Source organism: Vicugna pacos, chromosome 5, assembly GCF_048564905.1.
Source record: "Vicugna pacos chromosome 5, VicPac4, whole genome shotgun sequence".
NCBI lineage: Eukaryota > Metazoa > Chordata > Mammalia > Artiodactyla > Camelidae > Vicugna > Vicugna pacos.
The window spans coordinates 44,897,445-44,922,490 of NC_132991.1; the positions used below are offsets into that span (position 1 = coordinate 44,897,445).

Below are 25,046 nucleotides of genomic sequence, written 5' to 3' on the forward strand. Positions count from 1 at the left end.
TCCCTCTCTCCATCTCTCTCTCTCATTCTGTTTTCCTTCCTTCTCTTTATAGGATCTGATAAATTTTTTAGCTAAATGCTGAATCTTCTGGGCAAAATAGACCCATGTGTGCTTCTATGAGTTTGTTGAGATTAAGGGAGGTGGGGAAATTTATATTGCCTAAATTTGACTTATTTACAATCCTCTCGGTGATTTAAAAGATAAAAACATCAGGCTTGCCCTTGGATAAGATCCTCACTGAGTTTAATCAAGTGCATGCCAGTCTAGCTCAGCCTCAGACTAGGGTGTTTGGGAGCAGAACTCTTGGTGAAAGCGGCGTTTATCTGATTAAGAACACTCATTAACATTTGGAAAGCAAACCGTGCCTCTGCTCTGCTTCTACTTGCCTGATTTCAAGAAGCTTGTCCAGGCCCCACTTTTCTCTTCCAGAAGGTTCTTCCCATGGCTCTGTTCCCATACCTGCCGGTGAAATCAGTCACCCTCATCTCTTGTCCAACCGACTGTTTAGAAGATTCTAGAAGATGCTGGTATTTTCTCAGTGTTTACTACAAACAAATGGGCCGATGCTTTCAGTGGCTGTCCAGCCAGAGGGCGTTATGGAGTAAATTTGCACATGTCCATCCTGAATTACTGACCACCCTCCCTCCCTGGGGCTTTTCAATTCTTTTCAGGAGCAGCCTTAGCTGCTTCCTTAAGAAAAAAGGGAAAGCAAGGTACTACTTTCCTACCTAAGGGGAAAACCAATGACCAGTGTATAGTTCAGGTAACATGGTGTGGCACTTAAAAGAAATTTTACAGGTTTATGTTACATTTCTACAGTGTTGGCGGCAGAATGCAGACATTTCTTTGTCCTCTACTTTATGCCAAGAAATCAAGAACAAGAGAAGTTCGATTCCATTCAGTTCGTATGATAATGTTTTGTAAACATACCTGGCATGGGGTAACCTGGGGAGCTGGTATAGGATATGGTTAGCAGGTACCCAGCCTTCCAGATTCCATGGGACCACATTTTGAGAAACCCTGACCCTTAGACTTGTGACTTTAAGTGTCATAAAATTGGACAGGGCCTTAAAGCTCCTGAATTCTAACCCCTCTCTTTACAGAGAGGCTTTCCCAGGTTCCTGCAGCTCGCAGAGCTAATACGTCAGTGGCAGAATCAGGTCCCAGTCTTGGTCCTGGGCTCTCTGAGGACCCCGTCTTGCTCAGTAGCCCAAATTATCCCTGGGCCTCAGGTATTTCCTGCTCTCTCCCTCTCTCAGCCTCCCTGATTCCTGCTTCCTCCCTGTCTCTATTCTCATTCTAACCAGCATCCTTAACTTGGGTCCTTCCTTCTCTCTGACATTATCCCACCCCTGCCTTCCTTACCATTCTTCTTTACAGTCTACCGCAAAGTTACGTGGCATTGCAGGGATGGGAGGGACCACTTGCCTCTATCTGATGAACTCCTACTCATCCTTCAAGACCTAACTCAACTTTTGTTTTCTTTAAATCCTTCTGAGTACCCATCAAATTCAGGTAGAAATCCTGAGATGGGAGAAATCCCATCTCTTAAGTGTTTACATAAGAATGGCATTTATATAGAAAGTCCTCATCATATTGTATTGAATTACTTTTTGTTGGCTTGCCTACCTCCTCCACTAGAGTATGAGCTCTTTGAAGGCAGGTATCCTACCTAATAGATCTCTCTTATCTTTGCATCCTCTGTACCTAGATATTCTAGTTGACTATTGTGAAAAATACTCTGAAACTTAGTAGGTTAAAATAACAAAGATGATTTAATTTGCTCATATATGATGATTTAATTTGCTCATATATCTACGATATGGACAGGGTTCAGTGGGGGGAGCTTGTCCCTGCTCCATGCAGTGTCAGTTGAGATGGCTCCACTGGGGCTCCACGGAAGTGGCGACTTCCACTGGAGTGTCTTCTTCCAATACAGCTCACCCGCATGGCTGGCAAGTTGGTGAAAACTTTCAGTTCTTTTCCACATGGGCTTCTTTATAGGGCAGCTTGGGCTTCCTCATACAATGGTGTCTGGATTCCAAAAACAAGCATCTCAAGAGAACCTGGTGGGAGAAGCTGTACTGCCTTTTATGTCTTGCCTTTTATGACCTGGCCTTGAATCAAATGAATAATGTCACCTCTGCTGTGATCACAAATTGGGGAGGGAACATAGACTGCCTCCATGGGGTGAGTGTCAGAATCACACTGTGGGAGGAGCATGTGGGATGAGCAATGCTGGAGAACGCAATCTGTTACACTAGCACAGGGTCTAGGACTCAGTAAAGGATTGGTAGATGAATGAACAATAAATAAATGGTTAGTAAAACTCAAAGTCTCAAACTTTTGCAGCACCAGAAAGAGCAGTGGCTTCTGAGGAATTCTAATAGGTCACTTGGACTTTCTCTTTTGGGTAAATACAATTTTCTCAATTGTTTTGGATGTATGGAAGTTTTCATATAATTGGGAAAGAAAATGGATTCAGAGACTCTCAAGATACATCCCTTTCTGAATTTTAAATTCTCCCACTGAGACACAGGATGTCTAGGGCACAGGGATGAGAGGAAGGCTTATTTTTAACTCTGTCCCCTTTTGTACACTTTGGATTTTGAACCATGTATGAATCATCAAAGTATCTACTTTTTAAAGTGTTTAAATTCTAAGATGAAATTGAAAATTAATATGTATTATAATGGGCATCATCACGAGCTTACCCTCAAATGACTAAAAAAAATGTAAGATGTATACAAAGATGGAGAGAGAGAAATGGAGGGAGAAAGAAAGAAGATAAAGCAAATGGGCAAAGTGTTGACAATAGGTGAGTTTGGCAAAGGATATATGAGTGTTCTTAGTACTATCATTCTTCGTGCTTGCAGCTTTCCTATAAGTTTAACATATTCCAGATAAAAGTTTTTTAGAATCATGATGGAATGAACACGGACTGCAGCTGGTAGGCTCCCAGCTCAATGGCTTATTTTTTGAGAGGAAGAGTCTTCTTTTTTTTTTAATTGGAGTATAATTGATTACAATATTATATAAGTTACAGATGTACAATATAGTGATTCACAATTTTTATAGGTTATGCTCCTTTTACAGTTACTATAAAATATTGGCTACATTCGCCACATTGTACAATATATCCTTGAAGCTTATTTTATTTTACTTTCCTTTTTTAAATTGAAGTACAGTCAGTTTACAATGTTGTGTCAATTTCTTGTGTACAGCATGTTTTAGTCATACATATACAAATATATATTCCTTTTCATATTCTTTTTCATTATATGTTATTATAAGATTTTGAATATAGTTCCCTGTGCTATACAGTATAAATTTGTTGTTTATCTATTTTATATATAGTGATTAGAATCTGCAAATCTCAAACTCCCAATTTATCTTATTGTTTATTTTATACCTAATAGTCTGTACCTCTTAATTCCCCACTCCTATGTTGCCCTCCCCTCTTCCCTGGGAGGAAGGGTCTTCTCAGACGTTTTCTTTGTTGCTTGCCTAGTGCAAATTTAGGTTTTCATTCACAGAACTTCATTTAATTGTTTCCTGGAATAAATCCTTTGGTGAGTTTAACAGGAACACAAATTAGAAAAATCAATGAAAACTAATGTAAAAATGAATTCTCTTAAAATAGGTGGCATCAAGTTTAGCAGATGACAGAAGAGAGGGACAGGTCTATAAGCTTCATGTGTGTTGAACTTTGTGTCTCTAATATTTAGACTGAAAATTCCAGAAGAGAGAAAGGGAAAGGGAAGGGGAAGAACACACTGACGTAGAACTTCCTGAGACAACCCGAGCAGGAAGTTGTAAACGCATTGTCTCACTTGCCGCCTCAAAACCATGGTAGGCAGATGATACTGTGCTTCTTCTGTAACTGAGGAAACTGAGACTGAGGCAGTGGTTGTGTCCGTCCTGATACTCTTGACTTCAAGTAGGGAAACTTCAACTTGACTTGTGCAGCAAGGACATTTATTATCTCACATACTAAAAAAGCTGGGAGCAAGAAGAAAGGACTGAAAATATGCCAGGGATTCTGCAAGCTTGATAATATGAAGATGAGAAAACCGAGCTACTTCTCATGGGGCACTCACAGTAGGAGTAACACTGGAAAGGCAAACCCACAGCCTGCAGATTTGTTCAGTGTTGGCCATCAGCGAGTAGTCTGTCTTTATTTTAATAGGCACATGTGATTATCATTAAATGAACACATGGCTTACAGATAGCTATTAAATAGCCATTGCTTTTAAAGAGAAATATTTGTGCTTCAAACTAATGATGTATTTTCTCATGAAGACTAATATTATTTTTGTATATTTATATATAATTTTATTGGCTTACATTTTCTGTACTCTTAGATCATTTTGCTTCTTGGCCTTATTTGCAATTTTCTAGTCTTAAGAATCACTTTCATCTTAGGTCAAAAACAGTTTGAGTCATTTTAACATTTCCATTATTAAAAATATATTTTAAAAATTATATTAATTTTCTTGTGGATAATTCTTTTCTTTGCATGAAAACCATTATTGGTCTTATGAATAGACATACTTAGAACTAAAACACCACAGTGCTTCATTGACATTCTTCAAAAGGTCACATCTGACATCCCATTCAATCTTTGATCTTTTTTCTCCCATGGTCTTCTGCAAGCCTCTCTTTATTAAACTGTGGCTTCAGTTTCTCCCTACTCCGATTTTCTTAGACTTGTGTTGGGAAAAGTATATTGGACTAGCACCCCGTAGACCTCAACATCAGTTTCAGTTTAGCTGCTAATTGTTCTGTGCTTGGATCTGAGTTTTATAAAATAAGGTGGTTGACCTCCATCACAGATGCAAGGTAGAAATTATCGCAAGGTCTGACTCTGATTGGTCGTGGCTGCCGGGGTCACTGTGTAATTGATTGGCAATGTCTGCCTTGAGCTGGGAGACTGTTAGCAACCCTACCACATACCTTTTCTCAGGCTAGATGACGTGTGTGTATTATTAGTTCTCTTATTTGAAAACAGCTTTATGGAAGTAAAATTGACATAAAATAAACTGAAAGTTAAAGTATAACTTGGTGAGTTTTGTCATATGTATTGTTTTAGTCATGTTCTCTAGACACAGAACCAACTGTATACGTTTTTTCTTTTTCCTTTTTTCTCTCTTTTTCTTAGGAATTGGTTATGGAGGCTGAGAAGTCCCGCGATCTGTCACCTGTGAGCTGGAGCCCCAGGAAAGCCGGTGGTGTAATTCAGTCTGAAGGCCAGAGAACAAGGGAAACCAATGATATAGATCCCAGTCTGACGGCAGGAGAAGATGAGATGAGGTATTGTAGCTGGAGCAGCAAGGCAGGAAAAAGGGGCCAATTCCTCCTTCCTCTGCACACAAGGGGGAGGGCCATCTACTTTACTGAGCCCACTGATCCAAATGCCCATCTCATCTGGAAACGCCCTCAGAGATACCAAAAAATAACATTTGATCTAGGCACCCTGTGGCTCAGTCAAGTTGACACATAAAATTAACCATCACAAGTATATGCCTGTGAAATCATCACCACATTCAGTTAGAGAACATGGCATTTCCCACAGAAACTTCCCCGTGCCCCCTTGCAGTCCCTCCCTCTGCCCGTCCCCACCTCCTATGCCCCCCAGGCAACCACTGGTCTGCCATCCATCACCTGACAGCAGTGAGCTCCTTCTAGAACTTTACATAAATAGAATCATGCATTGAATCTTTTTTGTCTGGCCTCTTTCTCTCAGTGCAACTATCTTGAGATTCATCCATGTTGCGTGTATTGGTAGTTCATCCCTTTTTTATTACTGAGTGGCATTCCATTGTGTGGATATACCACAATTTGTATGTTCATTCCCATGTTGATGGACATTTGGGTTGTTTCTAGTTTTTGGTTATTACAAGTAAAGCTACTACGAACACTTGAGTACATGAAGACATACACTTAATTTCTTGTGGGTAAATACTTAGGAGTAGAATGGCTGGATCGTAAGACAGATGCATGATTAACTTTTAAAGAAACTGTCAGACTGTTTCCCAGAAGGATTGGGCCATTTTACATTCCCACCTGCAGAGTACGGGGGTCTATCCAGTTTCTCCCCATCCTCTCTAGCCAACAAATGGTTTGTATGTTCAGTAGTTTGGATTTTAGAGATTCTAACAGGTGTGTAGTGATATCCCATTGAGGTTTTAATTTGCAATTCCCAAACACCAATTATGTTGAGAATCTTCTCATGTGCTTTTAAGAAAAAAATTTTTATTGTAGTAAAAAAACGCATAAGGTAAGATCTACTCTCTTAACAAGTATTTAACTGTACAGCACGGTATTGTTAGCTATATGCATATTGTTGTGCAGTTTTCAGAGGTTTTTTTGCCATCTTTTTTTGGTAAAGTATTTTTCAGATCTCTTGACCATTTTTAAATTGGATTGTTTGTTTTCCTATCATCGAGTTAAGATAGTTTTTTTTAATATGTATTCTGGATACAAGACCTTTATCAGATGTGTAATTTACAAATATTTCCCCTTGATCTTCAGCTTGCCTTTCCATTTTCTTGTCCATGTGTTTTAAAGAGAAGATATTCTTAATTTTGATGAAGCCTAACTTATTAACTTTTTGGTATTATTCTTTTTGTATTATGCTTATATCTAAAACCTTTTTGCCTAACACAGTCACAAAGATTGTTTCTTGTATTTTCTTCAGAAAGTCTTATAATTTTAAGTTTCATATTTAAATTTGTATCCATTTTCAGTTAAACCTTTTATGTGGTGCAAGATACAGATCAAAGTTTATTTTTACCCCCATGGATATCCAATTGTTCCTGCAGCATTTGTTGAAAACATTATCCTTTCTCCTTAGAATTGCCTTTTCACCTTTAAAACTTCAATTAAGCATGTATGTGTAGATTTGATTCTGGATTCTATTAATTGACTTGGCACTGTCTTGATCAGTGTAGGTTTAGCTAAGTTTTGAAAAGTCAAGCAGTGTAAATCCTCCAATGTTGTTGTTTTTCCAAGTTGTTTTGAGTGTTCTAGGCCCTTTGCATTTCCATAGGAATTTTAGAATTGACTTATAATTCTCTACCAAAAAAAAAAAAAAAGGAAGAAGAAAGTAAGAAAAGAGAAAAGAAAGCTTACTGGTGCTCTGGATGGGATTGCAGCATTGAATCCATAGTCAGTTTGGGAAACACTGGCATCTTAATTCTTTGAGACTTCTGATCCATGAGCACATCTTTCCATTTGTCTAGGTCTTTTATAATTACTGTCAGCAACAGTTTGTATTTTTTGAAAACGTGTAAGTTTTATACTAATTTTGCCAGATTTATCTCTAAGTACTTAATTTTAATGCTATCATAAATGGCATTTTATAATTTAAGAACATATTAAAAAGCTTTTAAAATTTCAATTTCCAATTGTTTCTTGCTTGCATATGAAAGTACAAATGGTTTTTGTATATTGATCTTGTATACTGCAGTCTTACTAAACTCACTTTTTAGTTCTAATACCTCTTTTGTAGATTCCATAGGATTTTCTACATAGATGATCCTGTCATCTGGAAATAAAATTTTATTTCTTCCTTTCCAATATGGATGGCTTTAAATTCTTTGTTTTGCTTTATTGCACTAGCTAGAACTGTAAATAAAATGTTAAACTGAAATGGTCAGAGCAGGCATCTGTGCTTTTTTCTTGACCCTAGGGGAAAAGCATCTGGTCTTTGCTGTCAAGTGTGACGTTAGTGGTAGATTTTATTTGTTTGCTTTTGCTTTTGTTGTGGAGATGCCCTCTCACTTCACTTCCTAGTTTCTGAGAGTATTTATCAGAAACAGGTATTGGATTTTGTCAGTACTTCTTCTAAATCTGTTGAGATGGTCACATGGTTTTCCTTTCTTACTCTATTAATATGATTACATTGACTGATTTCTGAATGCCGAACCAGGCTTGCCTTCCTAGGATAAAAGCTATTTGGTCGTGATGTACGATCCATCTTATATTATTGTTGGATCAGTTTGCTAAAATTTTGTTAAGAATTCTTGCATCTCTATATGAAGAATATAGGTCTGTAGTTTTCTTGTAATGTCTTTGTCAGGGTTTTGGTATCAGACTAAGCCTGGTCTTATAGAATCTTGGAAATTATTTCCTCTTCTTTAATTTTCTGGGAGAGTTTGTGTAGAATTGATATAATTTCTTCTCTAAATGTTTTGTAAAACTCCCAAGTGAAAGTATTTGGGCCTGGTGTGACTTTGTGGAAGGTTTTAGACAACAAACCCAATGTCTTTAATAGGGCTATTCAGGTTATCTGTTTCTTTTTGAGTAAGCTTTGTTAGGTGGGACTGAGGCTGTGTTTAGGGTTAATTTTCCTTACTATCTAGTTGAGAGTAGTCTACCCTATATCCTGTGAGTTACAAGGTTTTCCACTCTGGCTGGTGGAAACAGGCACTAGTCCCAGCCTTTTGTGAGCTCTCTCTGCTCCTTGTCCCTGCTAATCCTTTCAGGTAGCCTTTCCCTGGTCTCTGGCAGCTTCCTCTCGTGCAGGCACTGAACAACACTCAAATGAATACTCAGGGGGGATTCCTCTGCCAGTCTCTGGAGTCCTCTCTCTGTGCGTGTCTCTCCTTTCCACTCTGTGGACTCTAGTCACCTTGGCCTCCCCAGTTTCCTCTTCTCAGGGAGACAGCCAGACTCCATCTGTGCTCCCCCTCCTTGTGCTGTGCCCTGGAAATTTGCTCCATGCAGTAAACTGGGGCAGTTGAAAGGCTCACCTCATTTGTCTCTCATCTTTCAGGGATCACTGCCCTTCACTGCCTGGTGTCCAGAATCTTGAGAATGATTGTTTCATGTATTTTGTCTGATTTTTTTCAGTTGTTTTGGGTGGGAAAATAAATCCAGTTTTTGTACCTCCATCTTGGTCCGCAGTAGAAATCTCCAGGCTTGCAGGTTTATTTAATGTTGATTCTAGATCTCACACATCATCTTCATCACCTTAAGTTGCTTTGGAACAGTTTGTTTGCTTGCATTCATATTGTGTTTGACAGTTTCTTCATTCTTATATACTATGTCTTACAGACAGGTTTTGACATTCTGCTTGGGCAGAATAAGTACACTTCTAAAGGAATAGTAGGAAGTTTCCTATCCCACTGATGCCTAAAATTTCACCATTAGCCAGCCATTTCTTTGAGTAAAGCAATCCTCTTCTGAGCTTCTCTTTCATAATCCAAATATCTATGGGAAAAATAACATGTTAAGTCCTTAGCATTCTGGTTAATTAATATACATATACATATATATTTTTTTTTCTTATGAATAACGGAAACAGTTGAGATCCCAAATATCAGAAAGCAGGACATAAAAGGTGGGGAAAAGGGTACACAAACAGAGTTACCTGTGGTTTAGCTTTATTTGCAGACTGAATGCCAACAAGATTAAGATGTGTTGAATACCCAAAAAGACAACTTCATGTGGAAAGAGTATAGCTCAGTTATCTGACCCAAGGATCCAGTCACAGAGAGCTCTGCTGTTACTTAAGTGCTCTACCTGGGACAGATCCCATACTCCTTTGGCCGCAGAAACAGGGTGAATACTGCCTTCCTCCATTGATTGCCAACTCTCCATCAATAGATGAAGAGTCATCTTGGGCACAAGAGTAAGATCTCATTTAGTTATCTTGGTATTTTGGCCAGCAAACTGGAGAGATGCCTTCTGTATTCCTGTGGTCTTCTTTTTAAAAATAAAGCTGAAATGAGTTCTCAGAATCTTTGCGCTATCTTGTTTTCTAAACAGGTAAAATGGAAGTCAGTGGTTCCAGGGACCTTTGCTACACAAAAAGAAACACTGTAGATTTGTGCCCCCAAACGCTCATTAAACTTTGAAATAGATCTCATGGGATTGGGGGTGGAGACTAACGAGTCTGTTTGGAGCGGGGGATGGAAGGTAGTTTAGGTATCCTGTGGGCAATTATCCTGTCTACTACGACAATTATTCCTTGTCCTAGGATTTGATGAGGTGCATTCCAGAAGAAAGAAATAGACTCCCGCCTCCGGGAAATGATCATCTCAATCACTAGGTTGACATTTCCGAAGTTCTTTGTACTTTTTTTCACTGAAGTCTCAGAAGAAAAGACCTGGAGGGCCTAGGAAGGAAACAACACCGTGCTGTCAGAGGTAACTGAGGCAGACCCACAGTTGGTCTTACAACTTCAATGCACATCACATTCACCTGGGAAGCTTGTTAAACGATCTGATTTCCAGCCCCTACTCTGAGAGATTCTAACTCGGAAAGCCTGAGATGGGGCCCCGAGCCTTCGTTTTTAACAAGCACACAGTATTTCTGCTATGGACCTCACTTTCAGAAACATTGACCTAGTTCTTTTTAGCTAGTCAGTGATTTTACTGGCTGGTTCAAGTGTTTCCCAGGAAAGAAGCTTTTCAGGACTTGGGAGAACTGTACTAATTAAGGCACAAAAGAATAATTTAAAAGAGCCAATTGGCAGGGAAAGGCAGGAGGGTGATTCTGGAAAGAGAAGCCTGGCCCTGTGGCTCGAGGCTTCCCCTTCTGCCTTGTGCCCAAACTTCAGACCTGGGTCACCCTAGGTCCTAGGTGACAAAGTGTCAGGGTAGTGCAGGCTTCACAGAGAATCGGGGCGGGAATGCCTGTATTATAGCTGTGGGACTTGGAACTTGACCATGCTTATCAACCAAACAAAGGCAGGACCTGTGACTGAGCATGCTAGCAGCCAAGCTGGTACAGCTGGCCCACAAAGAGAGGTGGCAGCAGGGCCAGCCAGAAAATCATGGGAGAACCCTGCGGACAGATAACGAGTCAGGGTGGGGCCTGAGCTTGGCAACCTCTCTGCTGGACATTTGTGAGGCCCGGGAGCCAGGCCAGGCTGGCCTGTACTATTAGATTGGGAGGCAAAGAAGAGCCTGGCCAGTACTGGGGGGTGGTCTTTGAACTGGGATTATTTTTTGTACCCACACCCAGCCTTTGTTTCATCTGGAAACTGAAGGAGCTATATTGGAAGGGGGCTCCCTGGTGTCCCTCCAAGCCACCTTGGTTTGTGTTTGAATGAAGTCATCTACACGACCAAGTCCTTACAAACTGGAACCTATTCTTCACGTGCACATGCGTAAGGTACTGGACATGATCCTTGGTCACTGGGGTATTTAATAGGTCCATAAGCTATTTAAGATGTAGGTGTGTGGGGTAGTGATGTGGGAACATGCAGTAGAATATGCAATACCATGATTGTAAGTGTGTGAGTCTGCGAAAGAGCATATATGTGAGAGTATGTGTGTGTGTGTGTGTGTGCTTATAACCTAATTTTACTTGTGGGGGAGCTTCCAGGAGGAAGAGGAAAAGATTATTTTGGAAATAATGGAAAGCTTGGGTTATACAAAGAAATCTCTCTTAATGCAAATGGTAGATTCTGTTTGCAGGAGCCCAGGGCCTACCCAGGCTCTGTAAGGACAGCACCAGTGTTCCCGCCACCCCCTCCCTCTCCCCTCCACCCGCTCTGTAGTCTCCCCACCAGACTATCATGCAGGTGGCTCTGAGACAGTCCTCTTCCCTCTTGTCCTTGCAACCATTTTTGTTCCCATGGATCCTTAAACGGGTCCCTTTCTACACGGCTCTTCCATCAGAACTTCAGAACCACACTGGAAACCCTCACTGGCCAGGAAGGCCACCCAAGGGCCTTCTTTCACGTGTCTTTTAGCATTACTTGTTTTATAAATTACCTGAGATGTGATGGTGAACTTTTTGTGGAAAAAAATCCGCTGGTCTTCTTGCCTCCTCTACGATTTTCTCAGGCGGCCATCTGTTCTGCTTGCTGTTATCAGGAAGGGCCTTTAAAGGTACCTCCCAAAACGCGAGGCTCTAGGCTGGACTCAGTGGTGGCTGCCGTGGGCCTGTGGGGAGGTGGCGGGAGGGGAGGAGGTGATGCTTCCTCGTCCTAGGGGAACTGGAGGGCAGAGCCTAGGGCAGGACAAAGGAAACAGCCTTCGCTGGTCTCTGCCAGTCAAGTTTATGTTGTGGGCTTGCACTTTTGTTCAAGGTGTTATGAATTTCAGCAGTTTAAACATGCTCATTTCACAATGTCCGCCAGGGCCAAAAATGTCTTTTGGACTATTGGCTGTTTTGGATTATCTGTGTCTTTTTCATATGAGGAGGGGCATGTTAATGATCAGGTCCTGGTCAAGGTGGCTTTGAATGTACGTAACAGCAGCCCGAGCCAGCTCATGGAGAGAGGGGAAATTTCTCATAGGAAACAAGGATGCTTCAGGAAGATAGGAGGGTTGTTGGGGCCCCATGAGGGCTGGAATCCAGAAATGGCCAAGTCATTAGCAACCGAGGCAGCCATCTACTCAGCCTTGGGGTGGGAGCACACAGGGCTGGGGCTGCTCCTCTCTGCAGTCGTTTGCGCTCCTTTCTCTCCAGAGGTGTAGCCATCCTAAGTTGTTGGAGATTACAGGTGCTCTGAATCACAATTCCACATTCCACATTCCCAGGATGGAGAACCTGGCTCAGCCCGGTCAGGTATCCACTGCTGGTCCAGTCTGCCGAGGCGGAGCTGGCAGGGTGAGTGATGGTGTGTAAGCTTCTGTGGGTGCAGTTCTCAGAGAAGGCTGGTCACTGTGGGCTGGACGGTCGTGTCTACTGTAGCTGTTCATATTTTTATGTGTAACCTATGTGTACTTTTCCTTTCTCTCTTAATATCTACACTAAGCATTGTTTCTCCTCCGTGTTGGGAGTTCTTGGAGACCAGGGAGATAGCCTACCTGGTGTTGTAAACCAGCAGGTTGCCTCACACAATGTCCTGCATCTAAAAGGGTTGCAGTTGAGAACATAAGTGGATGTTTAACATCATCTCAAACTTGTGCTTTACCAAGGTTAGGTACACTTTGTTTTGTTTGAGGACTTAGAATCAATAAAAATTTAAGAGACTTGTGATGAACAGAATGAGACTTCTTGTCTCTGATCCAAAGGTAAAATAATATTAAGAAGGTTATTTTTATTAGTTTAATAACATTAAAGAGGGTTCCTTTGGTATTAACCTTGGGGAAAAGGGACAGCTATTAGTAGAAAGGACTTTCCAAGATTCCTTCTGGTGGCCAGATTCATGGACCCAAATAAGAACACATACATGGAAAAATTAAGTCATGGAGAAATCAAGAGCCATGCTTTTGGGGCAGTTGTTGGCAGAGCTGAGACACGAATGATTCCTCTGCTCAGATCCTCAGCTCCAGCCTTCGGTCTGCCCCTAATGAGCTGGTGGTGCACATGTGATTGTGCTGTGTGGTGTTCCCGGTAGACACAGTGCTCTCATAGGCAAGAAAATGAACTTTGGGGCTGCTGACCCTTGCAAATTGGGTGACCTTTCCAATCCCATACAGCCAGCAAGCAGTTGGAGCTCTATTTTTAGAAAAGAGACAGTGCAAATCCTTGCAACTTTTCTTACTAGGTAGTTTTGTTTTTAGTGTTAGCAATATTACATCACTGAAATTATTTGACCTTTAAATATTTGTTCCTTAAACCTACTTAAAAGAACAAGACACTAGAGGGGTGAGCTAAACTCTGTAATTGAGAATAAACTGAAGTTTCTAATGGCTAATTTTTTTTTTTGTCTTTGAGTGGTCATCTTGCAAATTGCTTGTGTCTTAAAAAACTCGGTTTTGAATTCTAGTTTTTGAATAATAGGTTTGGCATATTGATGCTGGTGAAGTATATGAATACTCGTATGGTTCCATGGAAGGCAAATTTAGATTCATTTAAATTTAAGTCAGATCACATCCCTTGAAAGCATAACTATATATGGCAAAGCCTGACATCAAACACTTTACTGATAAAGCAGGTGTCTGCCCTGTCCCCCAACACCACGCCAGTGTCTGTGACCCCCTAGCACACAACCCTTGGGAACCGACACTTCTCACTCCTTCCATTACCCAGCTCACCTACATGACCCTGATGGTGTTTGGTGGGCAGCCATAGTGAAGATGCCTGCCCCTGCTGTCCCTGCAGCTCTCCGGAAAGCCACAGATAGGCTTCAAAGCAGCAAGAGGCAGCAGAGGAGCACCACTGGAATGCTGTCATCAGCTCTTGGTGTCTTAGGCTCTCCCCATCCTTGGCCCCTGGTCCAGGCCGTGGTCCTTCACACCAGTTCTCATGTTTGGCCCCACTGATTAGAGTCAGAGGTGTGGCTGTCTTCATTCAGACAATTTTAAAGCCTGTGAAGAGTGATTTAGGCTGCCCTCCTTGACAGGAGATGGTGAGGGCGATGGTGTGACCTTGGGATGGGGTGCTGTGTGGGGTGCTGACCTTGGGCGTATCCAGAGTAGGAATGTTGCACAGCCTGTGGACTCAGGCAGCAGAATAGGAAGATGAAACCGAGAGGGCACGACGGTTCTCCCTGACCACGTCTCCATCTTTTTTACATCCTATTATCAGCATCTCAAGGAGGTGTGGAAGGAAGGGCATGAAATGTCATAGGTTCCAATTACCACCCACCCCAATGCTTATCTATTTCATCCCTGGAATGGAATACTTCCAAAGGTGGGCACCGCATTACCTTACAAGGCACACCATTCTGTCTCTGGAGATGACAGATAGAAAGCTCTGTTAAATTAGAAATAACCTACATGTCCAAGAGTAGAGGAATGTTGAATGTGAAATAGCATAAGGATATTATGCAACTGCTGGAAATTATATCTTCAAAGAATTTCAAAATGTCATAGAAAGATAGTCAAAATATTAAGTAAGAAAAACTGCAGATAAAACTGTTTACAGTACACCTATGCAAGCATGAGTATTTATATAAACATACAAATACTTGCATTTAAAAGACTAAGATGATCTAGTAGTTGATTTACAGGCGATTTTGTTATAGCAGACACTCTTATTGAGGGCTTCTAAAAAGCCATCCTCCTCTCCCTTGCCAGCCTCCCACTATATAGAGTGGAAAAGATAGATATTCCTTTTCCAGTCTCTCTTGCAGGTAGAATTGGCTCTAAAACCCAGTATGCCAATGAGATACGTATATGAGGACATCTGAGAAGTTATTTCCTTTTCTGACTAAAGGACAGCACCATGAAGGAAAAGATCCTCTTTGTTACCTTGGCTGCCCCCTTATCATCACCCTCCTTCCTTGCTTTGAATGCTGATTTGTGTTGTTAGAGCTTCAGCAGCCATCTTGTGACCATGAGGCAGCAGATAGGAGGATGAAACCAAAACTCTCCGGATGATGGAGAAGATGATAGGAAAGAGTCTGAGGCCTTAACCAGGGGCTACTTCTAGGCTTTTTTTTTTTTTTAAGTAATGGAATTTTTCATTGTTGTTTTTCATTGTTGTTAATCAGGTTTTCTCTTTTCCAGTTAAACAAATCCTAATGGATACATTTGTTTTCTTCACTGCACATTATTCCAATTTCTCCCTGAAGCATCCACCCACTGTCCTGATTTCACTCCTCAGAGCCATACAATACAAGCTCAAGGTTTCTTTCACGTGGCAGCATTTTAGATATGTGTAGAGAATTCTCGCTGCCCCAATGCTTCTTTTCTCCAGCTAAATAGCACTGTTCGTGCCTTATGTGGTGTGAGGTTCCCTCATCACATGGGTCATTCATTCTCTGCACACGCTCCAGTTTGCTTCCTTCTTAACGTCCAGCAGGCAGATCTGAAGCTGGTGTTTGGGGGTTCTGACCAGGAAGAATGAACCTGATGGCCTGCTCCCTCCTTTGCATCCTGCTTTTCTCCTAGAATAGACTCAATCCATCTGCTTTTGGGGTACGCTCATCTGAGTCCAACTCCAGATCCTTTCTCAAAGTGCTCTGTACCGAAAGTTCTATTCATTTATTTGTGTATTGTCTCAAGTGCAGGATATTCTGTTCATCCTTATTAACTCTCCCCTTATTAAATTCAGGCCAGTATTTTAGCTTGTTGAGACTTGTGGGTTCTAATTATGTATTTGCTGTTCCTTTCAGCTTCCTGTCCTCTACAAATTTGATAAGCATGCCTCCTGGGTCTTCATTTTAACTCCTTGATAACAAGTGTAACCCACATGTCAGTTGACGTCACCCTGTCCTTTGAGATTGAGATAAAATTAGCTCAAGCCCCCAGCACACATCCTGTGGGAAGTTGAACACCCTCCCAAAGATCCTTGCAAACTCCCAGCCCTTTGGTGTCACTTGTGGTTCCACGTTCCTCCTCCTGCTGGCCTCGGGCTCACCCACATCCCACCTCTGTGTCTGCTCTCTCCTCTCAGGTTCATGCCAGCCAGTCCCTTTCATTTATTTAATTAGAAAAAGAAGACACTTAGGTGCATGGCAGATTTTGCTCAAAACTTGCAGAGATGGGGTGTGTGTGTGTGTGTGTGTGTGTGTGTGTGTGTGTGTGTAGGGGGGCATTTCATGTACAGAACAGGTACTCAAGCAGATTTAACAAGTCTCTTCCTTCTGTCCTTGAAAGCCCCTCAGTAACACCACCTCTAGGACCTTCTTCCTGGTCTCCTCTCCCCATGTGCTCCTCAAACTACCCAGGGAATCATGGTCCTAGGAGTTCCCATGAACAGCCTTTGTTCTGGCCAGGGTTTGTGGAGGAGCATGGTGGTGGGGAGACTTAAGGGCAGGCCCTGGGCAAATTTGTGAGGAGTCAAAAGTTCACTTAAGATGTCCCCACCCTTCCTTTTCAGTTAAATTTTAAGAAAGTATTTTATTTAACTCAAAGCAACCAAAATAATATTTCACCATGGATTATGGGCTGAATTATGTTCCCCCAATTCATGTTGAAACCCTGACCCCTATACCTCAGAGTGGGACTGTATTTGGAGACAGGGTCTTTACAGAGGTAATCAAGTTAGAATGAGGCCACCAAGGTGGCCCTAATCATCAAGGTGGGTCAGCAAGGACAGCTGACTGGTGTCCTTATAAGAAGAGACTTGGACACACAAGAGAGACAGCAGGGATGTGTGCCCAGAGAAGAGGCCATGTGAAGAGGCAGCAAGAGGGCAGCCATCTGCGAGCCAAAGAGAGAAGCTTCAGAGAAGACAAACTCTGCCGGCACCTTGGTCTCAGACTTCTAGCCTCCAGAACTGCAAGAAAGTACATTTCTGCGGTTTTAGCCACCCAGCCTGTGGTATTTTGTTGTGGCAGCCCTAGCAAACTAATGCACCATGTTATTAATATAAAAAGGTATTAAGGAGGGTAGCAGGTTGTCAGGCAGTTCCCCACATGTTATGTTCCCATCCTAATCCCCAGAACCCACGAATGTGAACTTACCTGGGAAAAGGGTCTTTGCAGACGTAGTTAAATTAAGGATCTCGAGATGAGATCATCTGGATTATCTGGGTGAGCCTTAGGTCCAATGATGACTGTCCTTATAAGAGACAGAAGAGGAGAAGACAGACACAGATGAGAAAGCCATGTGGCTACAGAGGTAGAGATCAGGGATGCAGCCATAAGCCACGGGATGCTCAAGGCTTCTAAAGGAGTGTGGATCTGCTAACACCTAGATTTTGGGTTTCTGGCTCCAGAGCTGTGAGAGAATAAATTTTTATTGTTTTAAATCACCAAATCTGTGGTGCTTTGTTACAGCAGTCCTAGGAAACTAATATAAGGAGGTGCTTTATGTTCTTTGTTCACATTTCATGAAATGTGGTGCATATTTTATATTTTGACACAACCCAATTCAGAGAAGCCAAATTCATGCTGGTTTATTTGGAAAGAGATCCCAGATAGCCGGAGTGAGGGAAGGGATCCAAGGGAAGGGGGCCAAGATGCATTCTGAAGCTGGTCACCCCTCCCCCTACCCTTCCTTCTGTATCTCCTGTTTATAGTCTTCTGCCAATGTTGATCAGCCCCTTCCAGGTAGAAGCTGACTTCCAGGCTCCCACTTGTGCTGAAGTCTGCTTCATCCACCCGGAAACTGCAGACTCCCTGTGCAGTTCCTCTGGGGGTGCTGGTGCCCAGAGCCGAGCACAGTGACTAGTATGCTGTGCAGTTTCTCTAGTGATGTTCCTGTTAGTCAGGAATCCGCATCCGGGGTTCCCCATAATTCCTTCCTGCCTGCGTCCTCTTGCTTCCATAACAAAAGACCACAAGCTGAGTGGCTTGAACAACAGAAAGGTATTGTCTCAAATCTGAAATGGAGATGTTGGCAGGGTTGGTTTCTCCTGAGGGATGTGAGACAGGGATCCGTGCCGTGCTTCTCCCCTTGGCTTCCAGGTGGTTGTCTTCTTCTCACCTGTCTGCCCTCTATGAGTATTTGTCTCTGTCTGAGTTTTCCCTTTTCATAAGGACACCAGCCATATTGGTTTAGGGCCCACCTTGATGGCCTCATTTTACCTTGATTGCCTCTGTGAAGACCCTCTTTCCACATAAAGTCACATTCTGAGGTGCTGGCGGTTAGGACACCTACATATCTTTTTTAGGGGGGACACAATTCAATCTGTAACACCTCCTTCTATGTGTCACCTCATTATCATACCCAGTGTCCCTGGATTTTACCTGGCATCTGTAGGTCACTTTATTTCTCTAAATCTAAGTTTAGTTTCCTCATTTCTAAAGTGAGAACATGATGTTCATTTTAAAGTATTGTCAGGGTTAAATGTGGTAAAACATGGGAAGATGCTGTATACCATGTGAGCTGCTGTTACTGTTACTTCCCGCCATCAGCCCCGCTCTCCTTATTCCCTGACCAAGGGACGGAGCAATGCCAGCCGGTCTGTGGACTCTTTCACCAGCAGTGAACTAGCCAAAGATAGTTCACTAAGATAGCCAACCTAAATCTGAGACAAAAAGTGAAAATTTTCAAAAGGAACTTTACCAAGAAGCAAAATAAAAGACAGCAAAACACAAAATCATAGAAACAGATGAGTGTATAGAATACCTATCATGATTTTAATATAGGAAAGATGACCCTAGACTGGCTTGGCTGGGGTGTGGCTTACAGAGTGGCCCATGCCTGTCCTTTCCCTCACCACCCCACCCACCACAGTGGGAGTCCTTGGCTGAGCTGATGGCCCAGCTTCAGCCCAGTTCTCCAATCCTGTCATTTGCTGCATGGCCGCCCCACTGAAGGGACTCACCTTTGTGTGGACTGGCTCATTCCTCACTTCCTCCCCTGGACCTGGGCAAATCCCCCAGAAGCCTCATGGTCCAGCCCAAGGGAGTTTCAACAGACCCTACTCTGTATTGACTTACTCTGTCTAGAATATTTTCTTGGGTAAAAGGAAAAAACAAAACCATTTTTTTTAAGCCATGGGTAAGCCTTCACCCACCAGCTTTGTTGAGAATATACTTTCACAAGCTCTCTAGAGTTGGGAGACAAGACACATGATTGTGCGCATGTTTTTCAGACAATTTTCTAATGAAAGTGTTGGGGGAACTTACTACCATGCTTTTTATTTATTTTTATTGAGATGAAATTCATATAACCTAAATTAACCACTTTATTTTAGCCAGAACTCTGCTTCTTTTTATTGAAGTATAGTTGGCATATAGTAAGATATGTTACAGGTGTACAATATAGTGATTCACAATTTTTAAAGGTTATATTCCATTTATACTTATTATAAAATAACATTCCCTGTGCTGTATAATATATCCTTATAGCTTATTTTATAAAAATAGTTTGTACCTCTTAATCCCCTATCCCTGTATTTCCCCTCCACTCCCTCCCCACTGGTAATTACTAGTTTATTCTCTATATCTGTGATTCTGCTTCTTTTTTGCTACATTCACTTGCTGTAGTTTGCTGTATTTTTTAGATTCCACATGTAAGTGATATTTATCTTTCTCTGTCTGACTATTTCACTCAGCATAATACCCTCCAAGTCCATCCATGTTACTGCAAATGGCAACATTTCACTCTTTTTTGTGGCTGAGTAGTAATCCAGTGTGTGTGTGTGTGTGTGTGTGTGTGTATCTATATATCTGTCTGTCTCACATTTTCTTTACCTAGTCATCTGTTGATGGACACTTCAGTTGCTTCCATGTCTTGGCTATTGTAAATACTGCTGCTATGAACATTGGAGTTCATGTATCCTTCTGAATTAGTGTTTCTGTTTTGTTCTAATATATACCCAGGAGTGGAATTGCTGGACCATACAATAGTTCTGTTTTTAGTTTTTCTGAGAAACCTTCATACTGTTTTCCATAGTGGCTGCACTCATTTACATTCCTACCAACAGTGTACGAGGGTTTCCTTTTCTCCACATCCTCACCAACATTTGTTATTTGTGTTCTTTCTGATGATAGCCATTCTGACAGGTGTGAGGTGATATTTCATTGTGGTTTTGATTTGCATTTCCGTGATGATTACTGATGTTGAACATCTTTTCATCTGCCTATATAGTAACCATTTTAAGTTGAACAATTCAGAATACACTTAGTACATTCACCATGTTGCACAGCTGCCACCTCTATCTAGTTCCAAAACAACTTCATCACCCTAAAAGGAAGACCCATACTTGTTAAGCGGTTAGTCCTGTTGCCCCTCGCCCCACCCCCTGGCAACCACCACTCTTCTTTCTGTCTCTATGGATCTATCAACTCTGGATATTTCAGATAAATGGAACCATACCATATGTGACCTTTCCTTTTGTGTCTGGCCTCTTCCACTTAGCATAATTTTTCAAGATTCATCCATGTTATAGCCTGCATTAATATCCCATTCTTTTTCATCACTGAGTAATATTTCATTGTATGAGTATACCACCGTGATTTTATTTTGCTAAGTGGGATATGCAAACTGAGTACCCAAACTGACTTCCTCTGGAGTTTTAATGTGATCAGGGCAAAAGTGGAGGCTACTGAAGCCAGTTCCAAGTCATCTGGTTACCTGGGTTCAACAGCTTTGGGTTAGACTCTGACTTTCCTCTGGAAGATGACTAAAGGTTTAGCTTCTCAGCAGAGTGGATATAGATGGTGATTCTGCCACAACCTGCAGCCAGCCTGCTTGAGAGCTAAGCCCAGATTTGGCTTATCAAGACATAATGTTGCTGCTAAATTTTTTTTTTTTGACCATGAAATGAGTCAGCTGATCTCTAAATTGAATCATCATTTTAATCTTGTGTAACTGTGCCTTTTCTCCCCACTCTCAGCCCCAAAGTAAAAGACTAAGTTGATGGTTGGGGGGACATCTGATAAGGCCTTGTGTGAGGAAGGATCTTTGTTGAAAGCCTTGGGTTGCCTCACCTCCTTTCCTGAGATGGGTTAGAGAAGAAAGAACTGACTTTCCTACTTAGATTAGATCATGGGGAAATTCACTGTAGCACAAGAGCCTAAACCTTTGGCCAACATGAAGGTTTCTTAATCTGATTAGGCGCCTGGCATTTAGAATCATTTAATGCCTATTGTACAAAATGAATAAAAATGTGCTGAACTTCAGCTGCTTAATAGAACAAATAAAATTATAAATTACTAGGCAAATACATCACAAGAAATAAGGCTGTTTCCCTCTGGGGAAACTAGAGACCTGTGATTCAGAGCGCTGAGCCTACAGACTTATTTGAATCCGAAGAACCAGTAACAACAGATTGCAAACAGGTCAGAATCCAGAAGATGGAGCAGGCTCTTCCCCAAATTCCTCCTCTGCTCCCGTGTCCACATCTGGAGCACACCAGTTCTGACAGTGTTTCTATAGGATTGGCTTGAACAGCAATAACCCTACAGCATTTGACTTTTACTTTCCAAACTACTCCATCTAGAATGTACAAAAAGGTAGGGGAAGCTGCGTTCAACCCCACCTTCCCAACCCCAGTTTCCTCCCTTTCTACTCCATTAGTAATAGGTCCCTTTAATGCAACCTTAAAGAGGTTGCTTTAAGACAGTATGTTCAGAAGCTCTCAATTTTGTGCATTCAGTTTGAAACTTTTTCTCTCCTGATCCATGATATCACCTTTGCACCAAAAAAAAGCAACACTTAAAATGTGGCCAAGGCTTCTCTTTAAAAAGAAAGAGGAATTATATCTCAATAGATTAAAAAAAAAAAAGAAACTTACCTAGTCACTTCTGTACAAATCCAAGTTCAGTTCAGTTCACGTGGGACTCTTCCCTGTTGCAACAGTGTTATTATGAATTGAACTCTGAACTTGCCACTTAAAAAAAAAAAAAAAAAGAGGAATGAGGCGGGAGCAAGGGTGAGGCAGAGGGGAGCACGTGGGCTTGGAACTTAAGTGAAGACACGGGTGGCCGATACGGACTCAGAGAGAGGCAGGGTAGTATCCACCCCACACAATCCTGTCCCCCCACTTCAGGGCCATCCGCCTCTGAGCCCCGGAGAAGAGAGCCGGCCGCCTGTCATGAAGCTCCTGAAAATCACAGCTAAAGCGCCCTCTCGGCCTTGATGTTGATTAAATGTTGATGTTGATTTGCCAGAACCATTGTTTGAAGAAGAAGCATAGACAAATGAACCCAAACAAAGTGGGTTTGAGCTGTGAGTACCTGACTGCTGAGCTCTGCACTCATCTTTCACAAAGATATCTGGGCAAGGGCACCACGTGCCACTTCAATAGTGGATTTCACAGCCTTGGACCCGCACGGAAACCTGTTGTTGGAACATTTACTGACTAAATAGGCCAAATAGTAAGGACACCCAGATGGCCAAACCTATTTAGGCGTTTGCTGTCTTCTTTGATAAATCCTGTCTTCGAGGACATTTTCATCTGCTCTCCCCTTCGTGTGTCCTGCTCCAGCCACTCTGGCATCCTTGCTGTTCCTTGAACATCCCAGGGAGGCTCTCACCCAGGGCCTTTAGACTTGACCTTTCTTCTACTCAGAAGCTCTCTCCCAGATGCTGTAAATTTGCTCCATCACCTCCTTAGGTCTTTGTTCAAATGTCATTGCCACGGAGAGTTCCATCTCGCCCAACACCCTCGCACCCTCATTTTTAAAAATTAAAGTATAGTTGATTTACAGTATTATATTAGTTGCAGGTGTACAGGATTGTGATTTAGTATTTTTACAGATTCTACTCCGTTAAAAGCTATTATAAGATAATGGCTATAATTCCCTGTGCTGTACAATATATCTTTGTTGCTTATCTATTTTACACACAGTAGTTTATATCTCTTAATCCCATGCCCCTAATTTGCCCCTCCTCCATTCCCTCTCCTTTTTATTAACCAGTAGTTTTCTACGTCTGTGAGTCTTTTCTGTTTTGCATATACATTCATTTGTATTATTTTTTAGATTCCCCATACAAGCGATATACAGAATTTGTCTTCTATCTGACTTATTTTGCTAAGCATAATATTTTTACTTACAGAGATTTTAATAGCATCACCAAGATGGTGGCATTTTTTTTTTGAATGAAAGATTCTTTAAATTCTGTAATGCTGTACAATTTTCAAAAGTTTTACACACATGATTTCATTTACTCCCATAATCTTTTTTTCCCCACCCCTATATTTCCCCTCTCCCTTCCCTCTTCCCACTGGTAACCACTAATTTGTTCTCTAGATCTGTGAGTCTGCTTCTTTTTTGTTAAATTCACTCGTTTGTTGTATTTTTTAGATTCCACATATAAGTGGTCATACAGTATTTGTATTTCTCTGCCTAACTTATTTCACTTAGCATAATACCCTCTAAATTCATCCATGTTGTTGCAAATGGCCACATTTCATTCTGTTCTGTTGCTAAGTAATATTCCATTATATATATATATAGTCTAGTCATTTGTCGATGGACATTTAGGTTGTTTCCATGTTTTGGCTATTGTAAATAGTGCTGGTATGAACACTGGGGTACATGTATGTTTTTGGATTAGAGTTTTCTCCAGATACATGCCCAGGAGTGGGATTGCTGGATCTTATGGTTAAGTTTTTTTTCAGGAATCTTCATACTGTTTTCTATAGTGGCTGCACCAAATTACATTCCCATCAACGATATATGAGGGTCCCCTTTTCTCCACACCATCTCCAGCATTTGTTATTTGCCTGGCACCTCCATTTGCTCTGAGTTTTCTTTTACTTATTTGTTTGTTGTCTCTCTCTTTGTCCCATAGAATATAGGCTTCCTGAGGGCAGGGGATTTTGTCTTTTTTGTTCACTGCTATATCCTCATTACCTAATTGGTGCCTGACATATAGTATATACTGCGTAAGCATTTATAATGAATGGATATCCTCCTAAGCCACTTACCTTGAGAGGAAGGACATTTCTTCATATCATCAGCACATCTTAAGGAGGTTATCATCTAAGCCCCTTTTGTTATTTCCGTAACCATCCCAGGTGATACTTTTAAAACATATTTATTTTCTGGATTAAAGTAACAGAAAGATAGGACACTCGTTTACTCACTCAGCAATCTGTCATGGAACATTCACTTTATCTCTCATGATAGATCTTTCTCCGCACCTCTGTACCTCCTGACTTTGATGCAGAAACTAAATGAAGCTGAAAGATTATCCCTAAACCAAGAAATGGGGCTTGTAATTTTTAACACCTTAATTCTTGAACAGTAGAAACATATTGCAGCCTGTTACATGGGATTCATAGTGTGGGAATCATGTCCCAAATAGTTGGATGGACTAACGCTTTAGTCCATTATCCAAATAATAGTACTGTCTCCTGTCCATTATAAGGGGCTTCCTCTGTTGGACTCTGCTTGTTCCCTCTCCCAGGCCTGGCTAACAGAAGCTGGAGCCCCCATTTTATGTGGCTTCCTGATCTTTATTCTTTTTAAGTGTTCTCCAGGGGGAGAGCTTTATAAGGAGATGAAATTTATGTGGTGTCAGCAGAATCCAGCCCCAGATGCCCCCATACTGAAAGAATTCTATTGGGCAGGTGCTACAACTTGTCTGCTTCACTTAAGTTCTGATAAATCGCAGATGTCTTAACATCTGCAACCATCTGCACGAAGTCCGGATGCGATCTTCATTCGAGATTCCTGAATGCATCTTCTCAAAGTCTTATAAAACTGCCCAACCTTCAGGACGCTAAGCCAGTCAAGTTAAGTAAACGGGAACATTAAAACTCCTTATAAGCACATTATTTTGTACATGAAAGCTCACACTCCATAGGAGTTTTCTGAAAAGCTTTGCTGTGACATGCCTGGCAGCTAC

General features: G+C 41.6%; 1 long non-coding RNA gene across 1 annotated transcript in view; it reads left to right on the top strand.

The window, feature by feature from the left end:
• The window catches only part of LOC140696393 (uncharacterized), a 167,048-nt gene extending 156,914 nt beyond the window's left edge, over window positions 1-10,134 (top strand). Inside the window, exons 7-8 of the long non-coding RNA XR_012072661.1 lie at window positions 5,162-5,313; window positions 9,986-10,134. This is a non-coding gene — a long non-coding RNA (uncharacterized lncRNA). The remainder of the gene's footprint in view (window positions 1-5,161; window positions 5,314-9,985) is intronic.
• The last annotated feature ends 14,912 nt before the right edge of the window (window positions 10,135-25,046 follow it).